Genomic DNA, 26446 nt, shown 5'->3' on the forward strand with positions numbered 1-26446 from the left:
ATAGAAGATAATTAAGTGATGCATTTAAAAACATTTCCATCCTAAAATTCTTTACCTTGACAAACTATCAATCAAGTGTGGGGATAGTTAAAAATTATTTTCAGACTTGCTTATACGGTTTCACAAAATTAATCTACCACAACACTTTTTCTACGATTTAAAAACAAACAAAGGTGTGCTGCTCTGTAAGCATGAAACAAAGGATCAACATAGAAAAGGAAAGACATTAGATACCAGGAGATACTAGAAGACGCAAACTAGGAGAAAGGCAAAAGTAATTCTCAGGAGAAGATGACAAGTGTGTATCAAGTATAGAGAATAATGAGTCCATATTCAACAGGTCAGAAGCCTCCAGGAGTGACATCTTCAAGAAAATAAAATTGATATATTTGAATGAACATACTGAAAGGTGATTTAGAAAACTAGCAGAGATTTGGGGATTGGATTATTGATAAGTAGTATATATACAGAACTAAGCAAATAATAACTTGAATAAAAATATAAGAATGGAGAAAGGTAACTATAGTTTACTAATGGATCAGTTAATAAATACTGATCTAATAAAAATTACTAATATAATTACACTGGGAGAACTGAAGAACCAAAAGTGTGTATAGACAGAGAGAGTAGGAGGAGAGTGGGAAAGAGCTAAATCCTCATCTTCAATAATGGTTAAAATCAACAAATCAAGAAGCAGCAGCATAAGCATGACATCTTAAAAAATTCAAGTAGTAGCCTCTGGGGAGCAAGAAATAGAGATAAAATTGAGAAGTACTGTCAGTCTTTCATCTATATGTACACTAACAATTTTAATTTTTAAAAAGTACAAAAAAATACAACTCTCATGTATAAGTCATAATGCCAGTTTGAGTCCAGAAAAATCAGAGAATTATAACCATTCTTTCAGAGTTAAAAACAAATAGGACTTTTTCTTTGAAGGCGGAGGATGACCAAGTTGTCCTTGGAAAATAAGCTTCATTAAACATATTTAACATATTTAAATATATTTTAGTAAAATATTCCACTCAACCTAACAATAAAATAAAACCAACATTTAAAAGCCTACAAAGAATATTTTCAATTTTCAAAAGGTATGAATATTCTTTACATCTGTAAGTATAAAGATTTAACCTAAATAAAAGGGAATTTTTCAATCAATCTTATTTGACTCATCATAAAACTGCTTCTACTTACTGCCATGTGTATCTAATGTCAACCTAAATCATTTAAAAAAAATTTTTTTATGTTTATTTTTGAGAGAGAGCGAGTGAGAGGGAGCAGGGGAGGGGCAGAGAGAGGGAGACACAGAATCCGAAGTAGGCTCCAGGCTCTGAGCTGTCAGCACAGAGCCTGACGCAGGGCTCAAATGAACCAAATGCAAGATCATGACCTGAGCCAAAATCGAGCGCTTAACTGACTGAGCCACCCAGGTGCCCCTCAAATCATTTTCTTTAACTTGTACCTACCAATTCCACTCTAACAAAAAACTGGGACTTAAAAATCATTGACCTGTACTCAAATACAATTCAGATTATAATATTATAATAAAATGACACAGATCTCTCTATGCAAAGATATTTTACAAGCTACTAGAATAAGCCATCAATTTGGAGTATTTTTGTGTCTTAGCACTCTCAGATTGTGTCCATTTGTACTTACACCAGCCTTTAAAGCACTGAGCAAAACATTACAAGGCACTGCATTAAAGCACAAAACTTTATTTTTGATGGTGAAAAAAAGTGGGAAATATTCTCAGATATAATGTCACTCAGTCATGTCCTCTGGGCAGGAATGCTCATGTGAAAAGACAGAGGGACACCAGCTCCCCACATGGGGAGTCCTAGCAACAGGAATGTCAAAACATAGTTCAAATATTAGATTGATTTTACAGGTCCAGAAGAAAACCTTGCGTAACCTTAGCTTTACTAATTATTTAACAAAATTTTAGAAATTTACAAAGTCCAAAGAGGTCCTACCTTGGTAAGAGGAGCAAATTATATCCCATCCAAAATGAAAATATTATTTTAGGTTGTAACCTCACATTTATTATCTGGAAGACTTTCTGGTTATAAGAAACTTAAAGAACATGCAATATATTCAAAGTGGTGAAAGAGTACTCCAAACAGATGAAATAACAATTGAACACTGTTACTATTTAAATCTTATTGTGTATTTCCCTATGGCAAGCATAAACACTGGGCACAACTGGATATCCTTACCAGACTTCATTTCTTAGCAGCTAAGGATTGAGCTACATACCATGTTTTGAGAATACTGGTAACAAAATGAACTAAAAATATGGTAATTTAGTCTTTCATAATTTTTTTAAAGGTTACATAATAGTTTCAAATATTGCAGGATGTTTTACAAGTCCTTTTCTGTAATGATAGTTTTCTGCTTTAACAAAACTTCCCTCATATGCTCTGATTTGATAAAATGCTATTAATGATGTAGTTTACATTTAGACTTAGTGAAAAGAGCCACCCAGTGTTCTGGCAAGCTTGCCGTCATTCATTTCAAAATAGGTAGCCCTAGACAAAATCATCAGGGAATCAAATTTCTCTTCCTCTCTCTTCACTTCTGATGTCCAGAGCTCTTTCCCCCATTTTAGTGTCCTCTTATGTATTCTTCTCCCCAGGTTTTCAAACTTCCCTGCTTCTCCAAAAATCAGCAAGGTCCCAAATACTGCTGCACAATTCCATTATTTTGCCCCTTCTTGGGTTCTCCCATACTCCCATTTCAAACATTCACTACACTAAATTGCCAACAGATAATTTTTTTAGAAGACAAAAGGAAAAAAAATGGTATCATTTATGATTTATTGAAATTTCCCTCCACTTCTAGAATCAGATATGTCAGCACCATTCTTTCCTTCCTTTTCTCCAAGGTCAGAAGAAAATATGCCCCTCCTCTCCTACAAGGCTGCAATGAATCAAATCCTTCTCGCCCACTGTGGGACCATGAAACAAAGGTCATTTCTCTCCTACACTGTCACTATTTTTTCCTCACTTTATACTTAAACATTTTGTAAATGTGCTAACATCTACCTCATCCTTCAGTAATAATTCTTTTAAATAACTATTTGGAACCCCACTTCCCTCTTCCCTAAATCATACCCTCTCTCTGTCCTTTTCCTACCCCACCAAGCTCCTCTAAAGAGTAGTTCAGTTCTCTACCCTTCCCATCTCAGCCACTGCTTTCTGGCTTCCCCAGCCACTATTCTCTCCAAACTTTGTAAATAAATTTAGGAATGACTTGACTGATAAATCAGTTACATAATCTGTCCTCATCCTGTTTGAGGACAACCATCACGCTTTTAACGTCCTTCGGGTTTTTATTCATGATTTTCAAATCTTAGTGACAGCACTCACCTTTCTCTGACTGCCTTAACATACTTTCTTTGGGCGTCCCAAAGATGGTGCTTTCAATTTACCATTTTCAAAACTACTCACTCACCTAACTGAGCCTACTCTTCCTACTATATATTCTATCTATTATGACATCACCATCCACCCATTCTCCAAAGCTTAAAATCTCAAAGCCATCCGATTTTCTTTCTTCTCCCTAACTTCTAGATATCTGATTCTCTTTCAAATATTTTTATTCTGCTTCATCAAAGTCTCAAATTCATCATCTTCAAATTTTCCACTCTCAGACCTTTGGTTTAAAGTTTTTATCTTCTTTTGCACAGACTATTTTAAAATTCTCTTAACTAGTCTACCAACCCCCAATCTTTCCCCACCCTGGCCCCTGCTCCAGACTATGTCTAGAAGTATCTGGTTAAAGTGCAGAGCTCATCCAGAGAAAAGCTAGATCTACAGAGATTTATTTTAAACAGCTTGAGTAAATAGCGCTGTCCCTAATTTACTCTCACAGTGTAGTAGTCCTGTTTTGAATATTTTTACTGACCTCACCACTAATTAACAAAGCAGGTCAAAGTTTCATTACTTATTGTAAGAAAATATGTAGTTGTTATAACTAAACTAGTCGAACTATCTGAAAATGTTTTTATACAATAAGCACTAATAAACCTGAAATATGACTGACTATAGGATCACTGCTTGATCTTATTAAATATGCAAATTTGAATATTTTTTAGTATCTGAAAACTAGGTTATTTTATGGTAATAAATTTCATCGAGTTTTTTTCAAGATAATACACTTACAAAAATACCTAGAGTTCATAACAGAACCAGTAATAAAATGGTTTTTAAATTCAGCCATGACGGAGGTGATTGAAGAAAAGTAATCTTAAGTAATGGACTTAAAACCTGACCTTCTCACAGCTCCACTGCCATCACTACTCTAACCACCATCACCTCTTGCTTATTTACTTCAGCAGCCACTCAACTGGTCACTTACTTTCACTCTAGTTCTCAACAGTATTTTCCAGAGGGGCTAGAAACATTATTTTAAAACACAAAAAAGATTTTGTTATTGTTCTGCCAAAACTGTCCAATGGTTTCTCACTGCACTTACAAAATGCTCTAAATCCTGACCATGGCCTACACCAGCCTTCACGAGTTGGCACTCTGTGTGCCCCGCTGAGTTCACCCTTGACAATCTCTCCCCAATCTGCTTATCCTCAGTCGCACTGGCCTGCTTTCTGTACTTCAAACAGGCCTAGTTAATTTCCCATTTCTCATCTTTACCATTTTCTGTTCTCTCTGCTTGAAATGATTCCCAGATAGCCACACATATATCCTTCCTCTCTCATTTGTCTCAGTATGTTACCTCCCCAGAAACAACCTAAACACTCAATCCTAACTAGCCTTTTCCACACACACACACACACACACACACACACACACACACACACACTTAGGCACTCTCCCTCCTACTAGGTTTGTATCCATCAGAGTGCTTATCTGAAGTACCTTTGCTTATTGTCTGTCTCCCTTCACTAAAAATTCAGTCATTTTATCTCCTCTGGCGCTAGGGCAATAACTTGACACACAGTAGGCATTCAGATATTTATCAACCAATTCAGAAATATGTGCTAATGCCGTTCAAAGTTCTATTTCTTGAGTTTCAGACTCCTATCTCCTTGCCTACCTCTCTGTAAAGATGTTCTATGAGTACTATAAACTCAATGTACCCATGTATTGCATTACTTCGTAAATCTGATTTGCTTCCTATATTTCCTATCTCAGGTAATGGTACCCAGGTACACCTTGTCAATCTCCTTTATTGTCTCTAGCCAACCTGCTGCCAAGACCTTTCAGTGTAGTATCTTTCATATATATCCCTTTATCTCCACAGTCACTGCCTTAGTTCATTCTCTCATCTCTCACCTTAACTTCCACAACATTCTATTTATTTTCCTTCATCTATCCCCCATATCACCATTAGAGTGAGCTTTCCAAAAATATAAATATATGGGGCACCTGGGTGACTCAGCTGGGCGAGTGTTCAACTCTTGGTTTCAGCTCAGGTCATGATCTCACGGTTTGTGGGTTCAAGCCCCTCTTTGGGGCCTGCTAGGGATTCTCTATCTCCCTCCCTCTGCTCCTCCCCCGTTCACGTTTTTTTCTCTCCCCCCCAAAAATAAATAAATTAAAAAAAATACAAATATGACCATGTTTATCCCCAGGTTAATATCACTCACTGGTTCCCTATCATCTATAAAATACAAATCCCTTAACATGGCACAAAGCCCTCACATTTTCCCCTGTAACTGTTCAAACATGCTCTCCTGCTCCCCCTTGGAGGGGCCCTTTTAATTCTGGCCACGCTAGGCCATTTGCTAGTCCCTAAATCCACTGCTTCATTTTGCTGTAACTTCATCTTAACTGTCTCAAATGGAGCCTTTTCTGACCCATCCTAGCAGATTTAGAATTACAACACTTACTGTATAAGTATAGTCAATCCTCATTATTCATGAATTCTGTATTTATGAATTTGCCTATTTGCTGAAATTTATTTTTAACCCTAAAATCAATACTTGGAGTGCTTTTGTGGTTACCTGCAGACAGGCACAGAGGCAAAAAATGTGTCCAGTGTATGCATCCCCAGCATAGGTCCAACAAGGCAACACTCTGCCCTTTTGTTTCAGCTCTCACACTAAAAACAAGGATCCTTTTCACAGTTTATTTAGTGCCATGTTTTTCACATTTTTGTGCTTTTTTTTTTTTGTGGTGATTCTGCTGTCTAAAATGTCCCTCAAGCATAATGCTTAAGTGCTGTTTAGTGTTCCTAAGGACAAGAAGCCTGATGATGTGCCTTGTACAGAAAATACATGTGTTCAATGAGCTTCCTTTAAGCATGAGTTATTGCTGTTGACCATTCAATGTTAATGAATCAACAACACATGTTAAGGTGTCTTTAAACAAAAAAACACAAATAACACGGTTATGCACTGATCAGTTAATAAAAATGTGATCAGAGGCTCATAAGAATCTAACCCTGAATTTTCCCCTAAAAGCAATGACTATTTTCTAATTCAGTGTTCACAAAGAATTTCTAAAACATAACTACCATGAATAATGAAAATTGACTGTATTTTCATTTACGTGTCTCCACCACAAAATTAGTGGGCTGAGGGCAGGAATGCATCTTACTTATCTTTGAACTCTTAGTATTATGCCAGACATACATACTGAAGTTACCATTTATTGCACATAATTTTACAACTATGGTTTCTCATTTTTGTAATGTGGATATGCCGTGTACGTTTAGACATTATGGTAGGATCCTCAACTGTTCCCCAGCCCAGGAAGACCTTGCTCAACTTGGACAGTGAATGGTCTGAACTTTATCTTCCATCCCTGCCCCTTCACCTCTTTTATAACCAAAGATCATGCTCTTCAAGTTCAAACTTAAAAAATCAAAGTTAAATGAAAAGGCATTTATAGAGATTTACTTTTCATCAGTTAGCTCTAATGAGCTTAGATCTAAAAACAGAGAAGCTGCCAGCCAAAATGGAAGACTGAGCACACATGCCCACATTTTCTCCTCCTGAGGTCACAGTGAAATGACAGGAAAAACACTTTTTAAAAAGAATAAAATGCCAAGAGGGGCCTCTGGGTGGCTCAGTTGGTTAAGCATCCCACTTCAGCTCAGGTCATGATCTCACAGTTCTTGGGTTCAAGCTCTGCATCGAGCTCTGTGCTGACAGACGGTGTGTCTCCCTCTCTCTCTGCCCCTCCCTCCCTCTCTCTCAAAAATGGACATTAAAGAAAAAAAAAAAAAGAATAAAATGCCAAGAATACTCGAGGTGAGGTGGGAAAGAAATCAAAGAGATTAGCCAAACCGGAAATTTTAGGAAATTCCCAGAAGTTAGAAAACAGATAAATGAGGCCTGGAGGTCCAGCAAAAAATTAGGCTTGATAATCTGAAAATAATTCCTTCATTTACAAAACAGCTAGAAATGCTAAATACCAAAAACATCCTCTCAGATACAAAACAAATCCCCAAGAAAATCTCCATGAGCCCACATGAAGAGGATAAAAGACCGGTTGGCTCCTCTAGGGTTTGTAGATGTTAGTACCTAGAACTTCAGAGGCAGCAGCTTAGGCCTTAGTTTGCTCAAAATGGAGAATTGCATATGAGACCCTCCATATAAGGCTGGGACCTTACAGGGTTAACCCGCACCTTGTAAAAGAGTGGCCTAGCAAAGACGCGCCTGCTGGTCACGAAAGACAATGAGGGCATTAGCTTGTCTTAGCTTGGATTCCATATTAGGGGAAAATATTGCCTGAGAATTTGTAACCACAGCCTACTCTCAAGGATTCAGGGTTCCAATACACCTACCAAGTTCAGAAAACCATGAGCAGAGAATTTACAAAGATGCCAAAGAAAAGCCTTAGCAAATCTTCCTTGGAGGAATGTGCTCTTTAATCAGGCTGTATACAGAAACCTTTCAATAAAACCCAGCCAAGCATGAGCTCACAACTCAAAAACCACAGAACATTCAAGTAAAAAAAAAAAAAAAAAAAGGTAATTGAAAACACAAGACAGTAACACTGTCATAAAGGAAAGCAGATAAGATTGAATAAACATTGTAATCTAAGACATTCAGTTCTTCCCAAGAAAAAGCCTCCCTTGAGAAGTACATGTGTGCTCAAATATTCTTCTTTTATACTGGAGTCAATATAATTACTGTGTAAAATGGAAAAAAGACACGTTTTCTAAGACACGTGGAATAATTTTAATAATGACAATACTCTCATCCAGGGTAAGTTCCACCCCCTTTCCAAGGAGCATTTGGAAGTACGTGAGGGCATTTTTGATGCCCCAATGGCTGTGGCAGAGAAACAGGGGCACTAAGCATTAAGATGTGTTCAGGACAACACCATACAAAACAGTACTGCCAAAATGCCAATTATGAATTGTTGAGAAACACTTTACTAACTAAATCTAAAACTGTTATCAATGATTAACTCTATGAAGTAAGACCGGGAACAGAAATTTTTAGCTTTCACTACACATTCATTTTTCTGTATTATTTTAACTCTTTACCATGTAACAGTATTTTTCAAAAGTTAATTAAAACAAGTTTAACATAAATTACTAGGGAGGAAAAGCTGTCCTGTTCATTGGCCAACATAAAATCCCTCCCTCCATATAAACTGGATTGATCAGAACATGAACACTGTGTACTCGACTACCCTAGAATTCCTAGACTCAGAAGGGAAATCTCTTTAAATACTTAAATGTTTCTTAGCTAACACATCTCCACAATTAAAATAAGCTTACTGATGAGGGTTGTGTGCTCATGCAGTGAGGACATGATGCCTGTTCTGTGAGACAGCAGCTCCAACAGTTGACAAGAAGCCCAAGGAAGGAGTCAAGACTAAGACACATAACCATATAGATTTGAAGTGGTAAGGCAGGATGGTTCTGTGGTGCAGTTCATGAATGGATCACTTAGTAAACTAATGAAAGCCGATTGTTAATAACTGATCTATGAACAGGAAGATCAGTTTTAGATTTTATACAGGCCAATTAATGAAACACTTGCACAGATGAAAATGGAAGATGAAAATATAATTTATATGTACTAGAAGCAGACAAAAAGTTGTCTACTAAAAAGAAAACCTGCACGTACTCCACAACTTTGTGAATTTGTCATCTTTGAGGGGCAATGTTCTCTCGCTCACTCTTCTCTCTTTCTCCCTTTTTATCACCACACCCTGACCACTACAGAATAGTTTTCTTTATACTTTTGCTTTCCCTCTCAATTTATTTTACATAGAGTAGCTTGTATACAAGGTATACTTCACTTATATTTTACTAAAAGACCAATATGTTTAGATCAACACCAAACTAAGATGGGTTAAGGTTCTTTCAAAGTATCTTTCTCCATCAGTGATATGTTCATTCAACTTTTATCTTTATATTCCAATGAATTATTTTGCACTGTTTAACAATAACACCAAATAAAAAACTTTGCATACCTTCACTCTAGAATTTCAATGTTTTCCACTTATCATTATAAAACTATTCTAAAACCTTTTCATATATAGCTGTTTGTATGTAGGGCAATCTTTACCTCTAAGCAAGGATAAAATTATTCTAAAAGAAATAACTCCTAAGTGATTTTTTCTTTGCAGCTAAGAATTTTATTTAAACAAACTTCTTATATATAGAAAAATTAGAAAAGGCTCAAATGCTGCCAGAAAAAAAAAAAATCCTGCATAAAAAAGTTAGAACAGATGCAAACACTATCAGAAAATACCTAGACTCAAGAACTAGCTCGGCCCAAACCTGGGACATAAAGCACCTTAAAGCACATAAAAATCCCTGTTAAAAGAAAGTACTTAGGAAATCAAATCCAGAGGCTCTCACAATTTGGAAACAGTGATCCCTCAAGAGTTAAATTAATGAGAGGAAACAAAAGATACACAAGGTTAGTAGAAAAAAACTACCCTAAGAGGGGTAGAACTACTGGAAATATTGGTCTAATTAAAGTGCTTAAGATATACCCTTAGAATAAGAACATAATAAGGAAAATAGTGACAGCTGTACTATAAGCAGCTGAAAAAAAGTATGTTAACAGCAAGACAGTATCTGGTCAATCCTAGAAAAAAAAAATTGATAGGTTTCTAAAATTGCCCACAGGAGAATTTGCCTAATCTGTATTCCAGAATTTCTCAATCTTGTCACCACTGACATTTTGCAGTCAAATGCTCTACCACTGAGCTATACCCGACACTACTGACATTCTGATATTTCCTTGTTATGTGGGGTTGTCCTATAAATTATTTAGCAGCATCCCTGGCCTCTACCCACTAGACACTAACAAGCATCCCCACTCCCACCTCCACCCCAAATGTGACAATTAAAACTGTTTTCAGATATTACCAAATGTCCTGTGGGAGGCAAAATTGCCCCAGAATCAGTTGTATATTTTAAATAACGCAAATAGATGCACAAAGCTAAAACAGTTTGATATTTCTAACATCAAAATCATCCAATTTTCTTGCTCACCTAGTAAATGTCTCATAATAAGTTAGCTCTATACAGAAAATAAGTACTTGGTATACAGTGTTTAGTGAAATAAAAAAAAAAATGTCAGAGAGGAAAGCCCATGACCATACTTTACACGTGTTATCTAATAGTAAAAATCAAGTCACATACTTCTCTCATTTGCCCACAACTTCTAACATTGTTTTAATGTTAACATTGTTTAATGCATCTTTCAAGCGTTTGAATACTTTTAAAATGTTTTAAAATTCTTTAATATTCTTATAATCTTCCTATCAGTATCTTGATTTCCTTTTTAACTTTTAAAGCCTATTTATTATTGAGAGACAGAGACAGTATGTGAGCGAGGGAAGAGCAGAGAGAGAGACAGACACAGAATCCGAAGCAGGCTCCAGGCTTTGAGCTGTCAGCACTGAGCCTGACTCAGGACTCGAACCCATGAACCACGAGATCATGACCTGAGCTGAAATCACGAGTCGGCCGCTTAACCAACTTAGCCACCCAGGCACCCCTAAGCATCTTGATTTTCTAAGTTTCCCTTTTCTCTAATATTTACAGTTCCTTTGCCCCTCCCTTCCATGACAACCACATAGTTCACACATCATCCTTACTGTAAATATCTTTCCTTTGAACTTAACAGTATTTTATGCAGGGATAAATGAAATGTGACTAATAACCAGGTAAGTGATTGCAAAAGACATCTCCATCCTTTAATAATAATAAAGCGGTCAAATATAGTTAAGAATAAATTGTTTAAATCTAAGGAGTACAAAAAGTTATTTAAAAAATAAGAACCTAAATGAACCTTTAAATAAGATCAGGGCTTACCTTGGGAAAAGATCCCCAAACCCTGAAGATCCAGGGACTGTCCTTTGCCTAGGAATTCCTTGCAAACTTCAAGACACCTCTTTATGTCATGTGGACACAGGGAACTCATAATTTCCCTGTATCCAACTCTCATTCCTCATTCCTTCTGCCACCACTTTCAAGTTCTTATTTTCTTTAAATTATCACTCCAAGAGGGGTGCCTCAGTGGCTCAGTCAGTTAAGCGTCCGACCTCCAATCAGGTCATGATCTCACGGTTCGGTTCGTGGGTTTGAGCTCCTGGTCAGGCTCTGTGCTGACAGCTCAGAGCCTGGAGTCTGCTTCAGATTCTGTGTTTCCCTCTCTCTCTGCTCCTTCCCCACTTGCTCGCTCTCTCTCTCAAAAATGAATAAACATTAAAAAAGTGTTGTTTTTTTTTTTAATTATCACTGCAAGTCTCTTTCCACTATTCTCTTCATTGTAACTCACCCAGCACAAAACTATCACACAGATCATGTAAAAATGTCATTTTAATGACAATACTAGATTAGAAAATTTTTTTATTATCTGGAAATGTTTAATTTTTTCTTTTAAAAATCTAGCTTTTTATCTATTCAGCCTAATTCCTCTATTCTCTAATATAAACTATTCTAACCATTGTTCTTTTTTACTTTGTATATGCACAAACACATCTCTTCCTACTTAAATGCCTTCACTGCTGTTACCCCACCCAACAGTGTTCTTTTTTTCTTAGCTATTCAATACCTAATCAATTTATAACACACTTCTTGCTCTTTTAGAATCAAAGGTTTAGAGCTGAAAGGACTCATCTCAAAATTAATTCAATCAAGTGAGTAGCAAAGTCCCTCCCTACAGATGAGAATTTCTTTTCCTAAACTTCAAACTCTTTCAGAACTTAGCTGCACATGATAAAATGCTATTTATATGGTAATTTGTGCTTCCTAATTTCAGTAATAAATATTAAACACAGCCTATGAGCATGGGACAATGTTTGGCTGAGCAGATGCAAAGACAGTTTCTTTCTTCACATAAACCATATATAGTAACCTTTTTATTGTGTGAAATTCCAGTATATACATATATACACACATTTACTTTCAGTGAAAATTTCTACTTGACTGTAATGAGTTCTAAGGTGCTCTTTTTGGAGGTATTTTGGGAAAAGGGGGAACTGCAGGTTTGGAAGATAAAAGAGAAGGGAAATAAAGAGACGACAGAGTAAGAGAAGGTATTTTCAGTGTGCTCTTAGAAGAGACAGAAGAAGGAGCAAAACAAATTTCCAGCCTTCAATCTGAAAAGTCTTTGGGGAAGGAGAGAAAGGATATGAGAATGAGAAGGACAAGCCAAGTCAGTGTTACATTATGTTATGTTCTGATGAGTGCTAGCATGAAATTATCATGGGTAGAACTATAAATACCCACTCAGCTCTAGCAAGCTGAGTTAAATAAAGGTTACTAAAAGCTTATTTTTTTAATTTAAATATCCAAGTTATGCTATCTCTAGAGCAAACAGTTGGAACTACAAGTTGGAGTAACTTTTAAGTGAAAATAAGAAAGACACTTTTTTATAAGACACCCTAAAAAATGCTTAAAAATTTTAAGAACTGCCCAGCCCATTCCCCCTAGATTGGAAATCTGAAAAGTTTCTTTCAAGAAAGTGGGAGTAAATGGAAAATAACTATATAGTACGTGGTATTTCCAAATTTAATTGCATAAAATGTTGATAATCTGTTTGATATATTTTATTTAAGGTTTTAATTGGATGAACATTAGAAGTCTATAAAGATTTTTAGAGGGTTCATTCACAATCACAAACTCCTTAACCTTATTTCCCCCATAACATCTTAAATTCCTTCAGGGAATATCTGTTTACCTTTGGATTTTCAAGAACCTAATGCTAAGAATGATGAGGACATCCAGGGATGACTTTGCCTACTTTTGCCTTAATAGGTGTTCCAACCTTAACACATTGTTTAAAGTTTTTTTCATTTATCCCCCATTCCAAAAGATTACTCGTTTAAGAAAGAAAATGAAAAACATCTGAATCAACTTACATACAAATATGCATGACCATTGTTTAATTTCTGAAATAAGGAACTTGAATGAATTAAATTTCTTTAACTCAGTTACCTACATTTCTTACATCAAAGTCCCAAATAGAAGGGCATTTACCAGATGAATAAAAAGGCATATAATTTTATGTAAAGCTAAATTTGCCATAAAACATTTTATATGTACACGGACATATATATTCTAGGTAATACAAAAAGACAAATCCACCTGAAGACAGCCACATTCATACAAGATACTAAAAAATTCCTATTATGTGATAATGAACAATTAGGAACATATTACAAGCACGGCCATTTTCTTCATTCGAAAAAAAAAAAAAAGGCTACATTACCAAACACTATTTACTTCTGTAGACTTTTAGAGGGAAAGCAGGAGGAAAAATAAGGGCTATGTGAGTTTTATAAACTCTTCAGATTATGTTGGAAGGATCTTTGAGTTCATATCTTCATCTTATAAACACACTTAAATGTCATGTAAAAATAAGACTTATTAACTTTAGTTAACAGCACATAATTCATTGGACTACTTTAAAAGCAAAGCTCTTTTAAAAAAATATTTACTGAATGAGACATAGCTCATAGCAGAGTGAAAAAAAAAACAAAGTTATGAATCAGGCAAAGGCAACTGAAAACATTATTCAACAAATATTTTTCAGTGTACATATAACACTGAACCTAATGGTAGGTGATGGAAAGGATACTGACATTTACTGAACACTTAAAATGTACCAGGCTCTGTGCTGGACACTTATATTATCTAACTAAAATCTTATAGTAACACTATAGATATTCTAACCTGTTTTAGAGACGAGGTATATTGAGTTCAGTGGTAACACGAGACATGTCTGCCAGCAAGCTTACTGTCTGGTACCAGGTAAAGCTCTGTGTCCTGAACAAAGTAAAAGAGCTGGAAGTTAGAAAAACTGGGATTACAACCCATGTCTCAAGCTCTTTTGCCACGCTAATAATAAACTATATAAGCAGTGAAAATATTTCGTTAATAAGCAAAACTCCAAATAATAATGAAAAGCCAATGTTTCCTTTAGTAAAAAAGTAACCCAAGCATTAAGTTGGTAATAACAATAAAGTATTTATAGTAACATCCTATAATTTATAAACTGTAATTACAGTATTAAAACAATTTTCTACAACTTCCAAAAATTTGGAAGCAACTAGGATATGAGTTCTCATCATACTGCCAGATTAGAAGCTATGCAAATTAGCTGCAATGGAGAGTCGTATTCCCAGTATCTTGGGGAGCTGTTACTTAGACAAAACAGAATTTCTTTATATATAACATATTACACATACGTATTACTTCTATTACATATATATATGTATGTGTGTGTGTGTGTGTGTAAAATACATGCACACACACAATTGTATTTAATACAAGACCATGGAGTTATATTGTTCTTCATATGAAAATCAAGTTGAATGCTTTGGAGAGACCCTAAGAAAGCAAATGACCAAACAACAACAAGAAAACCAAGAGTGATCTGTATAATTAAACATAAAACAACTATAAACAACTGAGGAGTAATAAAACATACAAGGATCCTACACTCAGATTCTTTCATAAACTTTTAAGTTCTTGCTCCAAAGCTAGGAATTGGTGATAATGCACTATCTATAGAAGAATGATGACCCAGGGCTCCAGGCAAAAGATACATACTCGAAGAAGACTGGCACATGAATGTATATTTATATTTTTAAGTAAAAATATATTAAACTACATATGAATCATTTTTTAATGACCCCTCACTTAAGTCAACTTTCAATCAACCACAACCACCACTAGTCATAATCAACTCAGATTAGGGGGTTTTACTCATAACATGTGCTGATACAAGTATATAGCTTTTTTCAAGAATGATAGATACACAAGAAAATCCTGGCAATAGTTAACTTTAAAATAATGTTTCTCGGGGCACCTGGGTGGCTCAGTCGGTTAAGCGTCTGACTTCGGCTCAGGTCATGATCTCATGGTCTGTGAGTTCGAGCCCCGCGTTGGGCTCTGGGCTTACAGCTCAGAGCGTGGAGCCTGCTTCGGATTCTGTGTCTCCCTCTCTCTCTGCCCCTCCCCCGCTCACGCTCTGTCTCTATCAAAAATAAAATGTAAAAAAAAAAATTAAAAAAAAAAGAAAATAGTGTTTCTCAATCTTAGCACTATGACATGTAGGGTTGGATAATTCTTTGCCATGGCAGTCTGTCCCATACACTGATGGGCCAGGCCCATCCCTGGCGTCTGATAAGTGGCCTCCCAGTTATAACAGCCAAACGTCCCTGGGGGAGTGAGAAGGCAGCAAAATCTATCCCTGGCTAAGAAATACTGACTTACAAAGAGAGGGATGGAATGGGGCATAAAGACTTTTACCAGCACTCCTTTTCTGGACTACTTAAATTATTACTATAGCAGGCTGAATAATGGTCCCCCAAAGATACTCAGGTCTTGGTCCCTGGAACCTGTGAAACGTTACCGTATTTGGAGAAAGAGTCTGCATATGTGATTGGAAATCCTGTGACATGGAGATTATTAAGGATCATTATACGGGCCCTAAATGCCATTATATGGGTCTTTATAAAAGAAAGGCAAAGGGAGAGGTTTCCTTCTCTCATGCACACAGAAGGTGGTAAGAACAGAGCTAAGAGACTTGAAATACTGCCCTTGAAGACTAGAACAATGCAACCACAAGCTAAGGAATGCTGGTAGCCATCAGAAACATGACAGAGGCAAAGGACAGATTCTCCCCCTGAGCCTCTGAGGGAGCACAGCCCTGCTGACACACTGATTTTGGCCCAAGGATACTGATTTCAGACCTCTGGCCTCCAGAAGTGTGAGAGAATACTTTTGTTTTAAACTTATTAAGTTTATGGCAATTTCTTATAGCAGACACAGAAAACTGACACAATCATATATAAGAGTTTTATTTTGATTTTAAAAATCTGTTTCTGATGAGCAGATGAAATTTGTGGACAGCATTTAGCATAGTCTTAAAATATAATAAGCATTCAATAACATTGTTCATGCCACTGACACTATGACTAAGCTCCAAGCTCTTGGTACTAAGAAGAAAAATTAAGGATGTTCAAACAGTAAAACTGGGCATACATATGCACAAGGCTCATGTGAGCGAAAGCACATAAATCAGCCACTCATATGATGTGTTCTTGACAGTTATGTAAGTGTTGTGCTACAATCTGTCCTGTACTGTAAAGATAAGTTGTGCATGAGGCCAGCCAATGATAGCTTCTTGGGAGAGGCAAGCTTGAACATTTATTAGTAAAGAACAAACAAGGTTACAAAGGGAAGAGTATGAAAGTGAGCAAAGCAATGGAAATCAATTTGATGCTTGTAGAGATATCAATCTGACTAAAGTAGACATCATGGTAAGAGACCAAATTCTAGGGTTAGCGTTATGTAAATGGTATAGGACCCTAAAAGCTATGCTGATTTGGTTATTAAAGAGAATATTTTACAGAATGTATTATTTTACAAATATTGGCTTTCAGTGACTTTAAAAATATAAACATAATCTGGCCCTACACCAGACCTACTAAATTAGAATCCTTTGGTGTAGAATAACTCTGAAGGATTTGACGCCTGCTAAGGTGGAGAACCTCTGTACCAAAGTCAAATCATGATAAACGACCTACAGAATAAAAATATTATAAAGTATATATCATATCCTTGAAGTATGTACTCAGCTAAACTAGCTTAGCATTTTCCTAGGTGAAAATTCTTCCTAAGATGTAGCCCCTCTGGGTTCTACCACATACATTCTCTAAACTAATCGCTCAACACTTTTCCTTTCCTAAGCATATGCCCTTGATCTGCTCAGTCATTTCCCTATTTTCTCACAAATTTTTCTAGAAAAATTCCATGCATCTTAAACTGCCCTACCCACTTTTAATATCTAATCCAACTAAGATCTGACAATATTTTATAGAACAAAAGAACCATGTAAAAGTAAAGTTCCACTAATGTATTAGAAACAATTTATGAAACTGTCCTATTGACCATTTATTATAATAAAACCTTAAGTACATTTATCAAGTGAAATTCTAAATCACTTTTTACAAAAGATTTCCAAAAGCATAAAATTATGAAGGGAGTCTATGAAGAGCCACAGTTCACTTGAATCTACTTAAGTGTTTACTAAGTAGTTAACAAAGTGCTAGGCTCCAAAAGATACAAAGTATATGAAAATCTCAGTGATTTGGAAACAAACTTGAGCACTAGAGTAAAAGATAGGGGTGATCTGGGAATAGAAACTGAATATGATCCTAAAAGGAATCTCCTTTGTTGGTGGGGGGGGGGAGAAGGGTAGTGATCTTGTTGGCTTTACCCTAGCCTGGGCTTGTTTCATGACTAAAGCTAAATATAAAACAATACAAGTTAGGGTGCAGATAATTAAGTTGTACATTCTTTCCTCTCCCAGAAATACCTACATTAATTTATGCATATTTCCAGGTATTTCTATTTACCTCAGTACTCTTCAGAAAGTTCAATCACATCAAATTCTATTCATTTATATTTCCACCAGCAACAAAAGAGAGCACCTTTTAGTGTCTATCCTCCTCAAAAGTATTATCAAATTCTTTTGGTCTAATTTCTGAAAATTGTATCTCATAGTTTTAATTTAATTTATATTATGTATGAGTTTGAATATACAGTAAAACCTTGGTTTGTGAGCATAATTCATTCTGGAAACATGCTTGTAATCCAAAGCACTTGTATATCAAACCAAATTTCCCCATAAGAAATAATGGAAACTCACATGATTTGTTCCACAACCCAAAAATATTCATATAAAAATGATTCCAATACTATAATACAAAATAATAAAATACTAAATATAAAGAAAAATAAAATACACTTCACTTACCTTTGACAACCTTTGTGGCTAGTGTGAGGGAGTCATGCAGGATGACTTTCATTATTATGTATGGAATCACTGATATCTATTAGCTCAATGGAATCTTTTTCTTTTCATGCAGCTTTAACAAGGAACCTATCCCATGACACTTGCTTTTTGTCTCCTTTTGAAGATTTCGCAGAAATGAGACATTGTGTCGTCGTTAAACAGATTCATCACTTGTACTGCTACAGCCTTATTCAAGTGATGCTTTTCTACAAAATTTTGCACTGTTTCCCACATTTTACACATCTCCCTAACCTCATTTGAAGTGAGGGATTCCACCACCTTCTTTTCCTCTACAGATGAGATGCAGACATAGAAAATCTTCTTATAAAATCTTACAACTTCAGCCACTTGCATACCTCGTTCGTACTTCTTGATGATTTCCCTCTTAACTTCCATCGTAGTCATCTGCTTCTTCTCACCAGTAGCCTTTCTTATCAACCTTTTTCTGCATGGGTGCCATTTTATAGACTTGCACGGATGTTGACTACAGTAAAGTACTAATAAACTCTTGTCATTTACTCTATTTAATGAAACTGGCAATAAGGCAGCAAAGGGTCTATACCTGCAGGCAGCCTGACCTAGAATGAAGGAAAGCTTCATTCCTAAGCTTACTCTTGTATGGAAAAGCAAATGACTGTCCATAGGTTCTTTGAAGTGACAAAAAATACACTACTGCCAGTTGAGGGCACCTTCCAATGTTCTGAAAAATCAATGGTTTCTGCCAAACACCGCAGCCTGAGACCAAGTATCTGAGCATGGGAGACGATCACTCATAATCCCAAAGCGAGCGAGAGAAGAACCATTGGCTCAGTTGTGATCGTGTGACATTCGGTGTCACGTACTAGTAATGCAAGACATCACTAGTTTATCAAGTTAAAATTTATTAGAAATATTTGCTGTCTTGTGGAATACTGGCAGAACAAGTTACTTGCAACCCAAGGTTTTACTGTCTGTGCTTAGGAATCATTCAGATTTCCTTTTCTGTGAATTATCTGTCTATAATCTTTGCCTAACTTTATGGTTGTTCTTTTTCTTATCAATTTGCAGATATTCATTATATTAAGGAAGTTTGCCTTTTGTCTGCAATACAAGTTGCAAATATCTTCCGCAGCTCCTATATTACCATCATGCTGTGTTTGATCACTTCTTTCCTTCATGTATATATATTGTCCTCAACCAAACTATAAATTCCTACCATGAAAGAAAGGACATTTCTTTTGAATATCACAACAGTGCTTTTCAGATCTTCTAACTTTATATACCAGCAAAATTTAAAAGAAGGGAAACCAAACTTCTAGGGGTAGTAAAGGGTGAACGTTAATTATCCTTGTAGCATCTACTTGGGCTGTCTCTCCAATCCCTTTTCACATGGTTACAGCAAATGCCACCAAGTTCTAATAGTACGACATAAGTCGTGGAACTGGGGAGAAATGGGTACTAGATGAATCTCTTTCCTGTCATCCGGGATGGTACTGAGAAAACTCAGGAGATGCTGCCAGCCACGTATTCCATTAAGAGGATGAAAAAGTGATCCTCCACAGCAAGAGAAGAAATGAAGCAAATGTGCATGAGGAATAAAGAGATGAAGTGTATCATTCTGGCACCAGATGGAGTTCTTTGTCTCAACCTTTGGATTTCATCAGATACTCCCTGCATTTTTATAATAAATCTTACCTCTTGTTTATACCAGTTAGATGAATTTCTATTACTTAGAGCCAAAAGTAGCCTACCATCTACTCAAATCATTCCATAAAGGGACATTTTAACACCAAAAGCTGAGTAAGGAGAGAACCTCAGATTCTTAAAGAGGGAATATTTATTTAATAGCAGCTGTGTGCCAGGAACAGGTTTAAGTCCTTGAAATATAGTTAAACAAAAGAGATACAATTACTGTTTCCATGGGGCTTACAGTCTAGTGAGAGTAGACAGATAATATAAAAATACAATGTCAGATAGTGATAAGCAGTTGGCAGGAAAAAAAATTTAAAGGTAATGAGATAGAAATAAATAAGGATAGTGTTATTCTACGGGGTGGTTAGATAATACTGCTTATCTGAGAAGATAATATTTGAACTGAAACTTGAAATGATGAAAAGGAGCCAGTCATGTAATGTTTTAGGAAGAGAATTCCGGGCAGAGTGCAAAGTCCTAAGTTAGCAACAAACCATTACATTTCTGGGACAAAAAGTAGGGCTATGTAGATAGAATATAGTGAATAAGGAGGATGTTAAAGAAGTGGTAAAGGAGTAATCTAAGAAGAAGAGATATGAGATGGTGAAGTACATAGGGATGAGTTCATGTACAGGAACTAATAGGCAGGAAAGGATTTGAAAATAACAAGCTTTATGAAAAACACACTGTATTTCTCATATTGTCTTGAATCATTGATAACTTTAACAAAACAGGCCTTTAGAAATCACCATCCCCAAGTACTCGACACAATCTTGAAGTTAGCTAGAAATGAACACTTCCTAAGCAGAAAATATCCTGTTGAACATTTTTTTTTTAACTTAGGACAAAAGCAAAGCCATTTAAAAAGAAGAATCTAGGATGATAAAATTATAAAGACTACTCCACATTCTATCCTATTTACTATGATCAAGGATGTACAAAGGTCTTAGTTAAGGAAGAACATAAAAATTTAAGTTCTTTCTAAGCTACAATAAACATAACATCCTTCACTATTACTAAATTGGACGTTGCCTAGGTTAAATACTATCGGAGGAGAAAAAGTAGACACCAGGCTTCTAAGAACAGCCACAGCATAATTTAACAAAGTCAACAAAGTTGTGAATTTTAATTTTATCTTTACTACTACAAAAAAAGGAAGAACTTCTCCCTTTGTGGTGAAATTGGGTACAAGGGGTGCCTTAATATCTCTTCCTCTGAAAGCTTTTTAAAATAGAAGACCAACCTGTTTGAAGAGGTTCAGATATGGAACACCTCACAGAAAAGAGTTTTCTCCAGATCCTTCCAGACAACTTCTGTGTAAACTAGGCAAGTAATTCAAGCCTACATGGCTACTAAGATTAACGTCAGTTAAGTCAGGCTTTGAAAGCTCTAATGTACTCATGAATCTCATCTTTCATGACGTTAGTTAGCCCACTAACAACAGACCAAAAAGTAGACTGTTAATAACACAATCTATAAAGAGAGGTACTTTGCGAGTGTGGTGTGAGTTAAGAAAAAAAAAAAAGTCATTAGACACCTTGATCAAGACTTGATTCTAAGCGCATCCTCCTCAACACGTTGCCAGCAGTTTGGCAAAGTGCCCGAGATGATTAGCAGCCAGTGTACGTGTAAGGGAGTGATGTGGTCAACCTAAAGTGTATAGTCTCCCCCCAGTGGTCATAGACAAATAAGAAGAGTGGAGAAATCATTGCAGCTTCTGTGAGAATGACCACAAGATTCACTATGCAGAAACTGGTTGCTATAAAAATGAAAGAAAATCTTTAATTCAAAACTAGCAACCTATCAGTAAAGAGATATTTTATGTTTATATGTTCTTATGATATTCATAAATGTGAAGCCTAGTTTTGGAAGTAAAGAACTGACAGGTAAAATAAAACTAGCATAATTTTTCTCAGTATAATTTTTTAAGGAATAAACAGTATCTTCAGACAACCCAATATTTGTGTTATTTAAAAACAGGCAGGTGTTCATTCTTCCTGAAATAAATAGCATATCCCTTGTAAGTCAACCACATTTACCCGAAGTAGAGTTCTGATATAATTTAGTCACTTACCAAATAAATTACCTTAGAAAAGAAAATTATCAGTGTTATATACCTAATGTCTACTCTGCAAAACACTCTTTCAAAAACCACCCAGAACTACTATAATTTATACAGAGTAAGTGATGTAAAACATACAAATGTGTCCTCTTGTTTCTTTGAATATTTATTTCCTTGGTGTTTTTACAATTAGATAGCCTTTGACTAGCACTTACCCTGTATTATTTGCAACTCTCAGTAATAATTTGCTGTTACTCCCTTTTAACAAAGCTTCGACGTCAAAAATGTCAAAGGCATTTAATTAAAGCATCTGCTGTCTTCTAACCATCAATTATTAAATGGTAAAATATATCTTAAAAATATAGTAAATACTCAACTTCAATTTAAAAGGAGCCTTTTTAAAAGGTAACACAATTATGGTTGTCTTGGTTATCCCAAGCTAAAAAGAAGGGGAGTGGGGAAGGAGGGAGAGAAGCAGGCGGTGTAGTCTTCTGGAACAATTTCAGCCTGAAATGAGACTCAGGAAAAAAGCAAACTGCTCCCTCAAATGTTTAAGAAAAATATGATTCATTTCTAAAAAATCCAACAGTTGGCTCTGAGAACAAAAAAGGAGTCTGTCTTATATAGTGCTACCAGACTTGCTTAAGCACCTTAATTTTATTTAATCTAGAATGTAAAATAATTCATTAAAAAAAAATTCCAGGTGAAAAAGGAATTGAGTAGCATCAATGAGGACACACGGATGGACGGATGGACACACGCACACACCCGTGGTGTTTTTTTCATAAAGATATTTACTGTGCAACCCCAAAGGACAAAATAGAGCAATTAAAAGTGTTACTATTTGAATATTATGTAACCCTAGTCTAAAATAAAAGAAACATGGACCTTAAAAAGTAACATGTAGTGCAAACATATATTTAAACAGGTATTTAAACATATGATAGATTTCCGATACAAATGACCTCAAAATGACACAACCCACAAAAGTTCTTTGTTTACTGTAAAAAGGCCTCAGAAGATGTGACTACAATCAGGCCTCATACCTTACCACAACTCCACAGTAGATACCTAAAATAAGCATTTATTACCTGACGTCCGTTGTTATACGTATGTACCGCAACTATCTCTGCATTGATAGTTACCTTGCCTAATATATTCGACATACATAAGTTTCCAAACGACCATTTCAAAGATTCCAAGGATAGAAATGGCTGCTAAACCATACTCCAATTGAAGAGCATTTTTACACACCTCAAATGTTGTGAGCCAGATTACAAGAAGACTAATTCAGGAAGCATAAAGTAAAATTCCAACAATCCCCCAAGGCGTAGGAAAGAGTAAAACGTGGCTAGCTTCTTGACCTTAACAAGCTGTTTACAAGTAATGCGGAGAATTTTCTGAGCTTCCCCATCAGCCTTCAATCCCCTTCCTCGCCTGCCCCCAGCCCCCTTACATAAATGCATGCCCCAAGTGATGGAAGTTTAACGGCTATAATCTCCAACTGTAATCTCAGGAGCTGGTGAGATTGAGACTAAACTCCCAATAAAGTGTTAAAAAAGTCCTTCTGGAAGGGGGGGGGGGGATCCACCAACCAATCCACATCCTGCCATCATACTGGCCTGTTTGAGCCCTCAATCGACTCCCTAGGGGCCCTTCACCCCGCCAAAAAAAAAAAAAAAACCCAAAAAACAAAAGACACCAGCACCTTTCTGGTTCCATATTAACGTACCGAGGATCGAAAAACACTGCCTCAGCAACGAACGCCTCCGGAGCAGCGTGTGCACGGCCCACAACCACTTTGACCAAAGGAGTCTCGTGCCTCGGAAGTAGCAGCAGTAGTTGCAGAAAGCCTCCTCCCGCAAGAACTTGGGGCTCGGGAGCACGCCAGAAGCCGGCGGAATCGCCCCCTCTCGGCACTGACCCCGAAGGTGTCAGTCACAGCAACTACCGCCCCCGGCGCGGCTCTCCATTCATGCCTTAAACGCCACTCCCGCCGCAGAGGGTGTCGGCGCCCGCGCACCGCTTCCAGAGCCCGGAGGGGGCCCTGCGCGCCCCCAGCCCCAGCCTTGCCCCAGCCGGGGCCGCGCCGGGGAGCGCGTGGAGAGAGCTGGGCGCCGCGCGCCGGCGGGCAGCATGGGCCAGACACGTTGCCGCGCTCCGGCCCGCCCGCCCGCAGCCCGGGAGCCAGGGGCCCGGCAAATCGCGCTCCTTCTGCGCCGGCCGGGCCGGGCCAGGCCAGGCGCGCGAGCAGCCCTCCCCGCCCGCGCCGCCTCCGCCGCCCGGGCCCCCGGCGCGCCGAGCCCAGGTGCTGAGGGGGCGGGGCGGGCCAGGGTCCCCGCGTGGCGCACGGCGACGAGCAACAGGGCGCCCCCCGGCCGGCCGCGGCGCGCGGCGAGACCGTTACCCCAGAGGCATGGGGGCCCCGGCAACTCACCGGCTCGCACCTCGGCCGCCTCCGCGACGCCGCCGCTCCCCTGCGCCCGCCGCCGCCGCTGCTCTCCCTCAGCCGCAGGCGCCGCCGAGCAGCCCCATCTACAAACTCGGGGCTCGTAGTTGGGAATTGGAAATGCGGCTCTCACTCCTCTCCGCCTCCCCTCCCTCCGCCCCCTCCCTCGCTCCCCACTCCGCCCCGGCTACGGTCGCCGGCGCCGGCGCCGCCACCACCGCGCGCTCGGCCAACCTCCCCTCAGCCGCCCTCCTCCCCCTGCTCCTCGCGCCGCCGTTGCTGCCGCCGCCGCCGCCGCCGGGGCGCGCTCCTCCTCGGCCTCGCGCGTGCGCCGGACGCCGGGGAGCGCGCGCTCGGGCGCGAGGAGGCGTCGCCGCCTCCGGGAAGCCGGGCTCCGCCCCTCCGGCCGCGGCGCGGCGCGGCGGCCAGGTGGAGCCCCCCTCCGAGCGCCGGCAGACAGCGCCCGCGGCGTCGGGGCCTGACGGCGCCGCCTGCGCCCGGCCTCCTCTCCCGGGTCTCCTGGCCCCGGCCCGGAACCGCGCCCGCAAGAGGGTCGGTCAGATCCAATCGGCGCTGTTCTTCCGGGCCGAAATCGCCGCTGTCATTCAGCATTTACTAACAGGCAAGGTACTTCGTGGGACGTAAAAGAGGCTCCTCCCTGTCCTTTCCAAGAGTTTACATGAAAAGAACCCAGTCTTGGGGCACAAAGGATAAACAGACTCCCGAAGGAAAGCCTCTGGAGAATCTCCTCCCTTCCCCTTCACACACACACCCCACCCGTGGTTCCGATGCGTATTTAGCAGGGTCTACAACGCTGATGGTGTCCTTCGTGAATTTTTCTCCCGAAGGCCCAGGCGGGGAGAGTGATTCACACCCGAGGAAATGGACTGGCACGAGCCCTTTTCATAGAACCGAGGGTCTGGTATCCCGTGATAACTCCCAGAGCTGGCTTTGCTGGAGATTCCCAGTTCACCAGTTGTTCAGCTCCTCCCAAACATCTGGCTTCTCCAGACCTTGGAAGGGGCAGCTACGCCATCCTTGCCACCTCAACTCTGACTCTGCATGGAGGATGGTGAACTGAGATGAGTGTCCGGGGGTGAGATGACACATTTTGACAGGAGCGCAGATTGAATTTTTCAGTTGAAAGGAACTGAGCAATGCAGTGCAGCAGAGGCTCTGGCTAGAAAAACACAGCAAGGCAATCAGAGAACTTCTGATTCCTTTAACATCTAGCTCATCCCAAAAGATCTCTGTGAACCGTCAGACCTGTGATGGGGGCTTTTGAAAAGCTGTTAGCATTTTTCCTAAAAAAATTTTTTTGACAACATATTTACCGCAGTCCTTTCAAACCGTGAATGTAGAAAGTGCAAGTAAAACTTGACATGTGAGGACTATCACATCAGGAGCCCTCCTCAATGCAGCCTTTCTTGGCTTCTCTTGGGCTCATTGCACAGTCCTGCACAAAGCAGGATAATATATAACAAATGTTTGCAGACTGAGTAAATGCATCATGGTCCTTTGGACTCAGAGATGGAGTTTCAAACTATATAGGTCCCCCCCCCCCCCGTGAGTGTGGTTATTATGAAAGAGAGGGAGAGAATACTATGGGTGAGGTGTATTAAGAAGGCCTAGTTCCCTACACAGTGGTTTTTCTCCTTAGCCTCAACCAAGCACTCAAAGATTAATTTACTTTTCCAGTAGGATCATTAATTTTACAAACCGACATGCAAGGGGAGTTTGTCCAGTATTATTTGAGAGCCTTCTTTCCTGGAACAGCAAATCCGAGGAAGGGAAACTGGAAGCATTTAAGGAGACCTGAATGTACTAAAGGGTACAGAGTGGCTTTGGACACATGTTGTGTTCCCCTCCCTGTAATCAGGCCAGCTATATGAAATCAAGTAGAGTGGCTGGTGTGCCCAAGAGTGAGGCAAGGTGGAGGCGGAATGGAAGAATCAGGTTTCTCTTCTCAGACACTCAGCATAACTTTCAAGTCTTCCTTTTCCCCCTCACT

General features: G+C 38.7%; 1 protein-coding gene across 4 annotated transcripts in view; it reads right to left on the reverse strand.

Annotated features, from left to right (window-relative positions):
• PALS2 (protein associated with LIN7 2, MAGUK p55 family member) overlaps nt 1–24566 on the reverse strand; it is a 112704-nt gene extending 88138 nt beyond the window's left edge. The window contains exon 1 of one of the 4 annotated variants that reach the window (XM_053218299.1): nt 24424–24566. The gene's annotated coding sequence lies outside the window, so the exon portion shown is untranslated. Of the gene's footprint in view, nt 1–23240; nt 23510–23718; nt 23853–24423 lie in introns of those variants that run through there. The other 3 variants (XM_027075134.2, XM_015081010.3, XM_053218300.1) reach the window with 3 other exon arrangements.
• Nucleotides 24567–26446: the final 1880 nt, after the last annotated feature.

The sequence above is a fragment of the Acinonyx jubatus genome, chromosome A2 (genome assembly GCF_027475565.1).
Source record: "Acinonyx jubatus isolate Ajub_Pintada_27869175 chromosome A2, VMU_Ajub_asm_v1.0, whole genome shotgun sequence".
NCBI lineage: Eukaryota > Metazoa > Chordata > Mammalia > Carnivora > Felidae > Acinonyx > Acinonyx jubatus.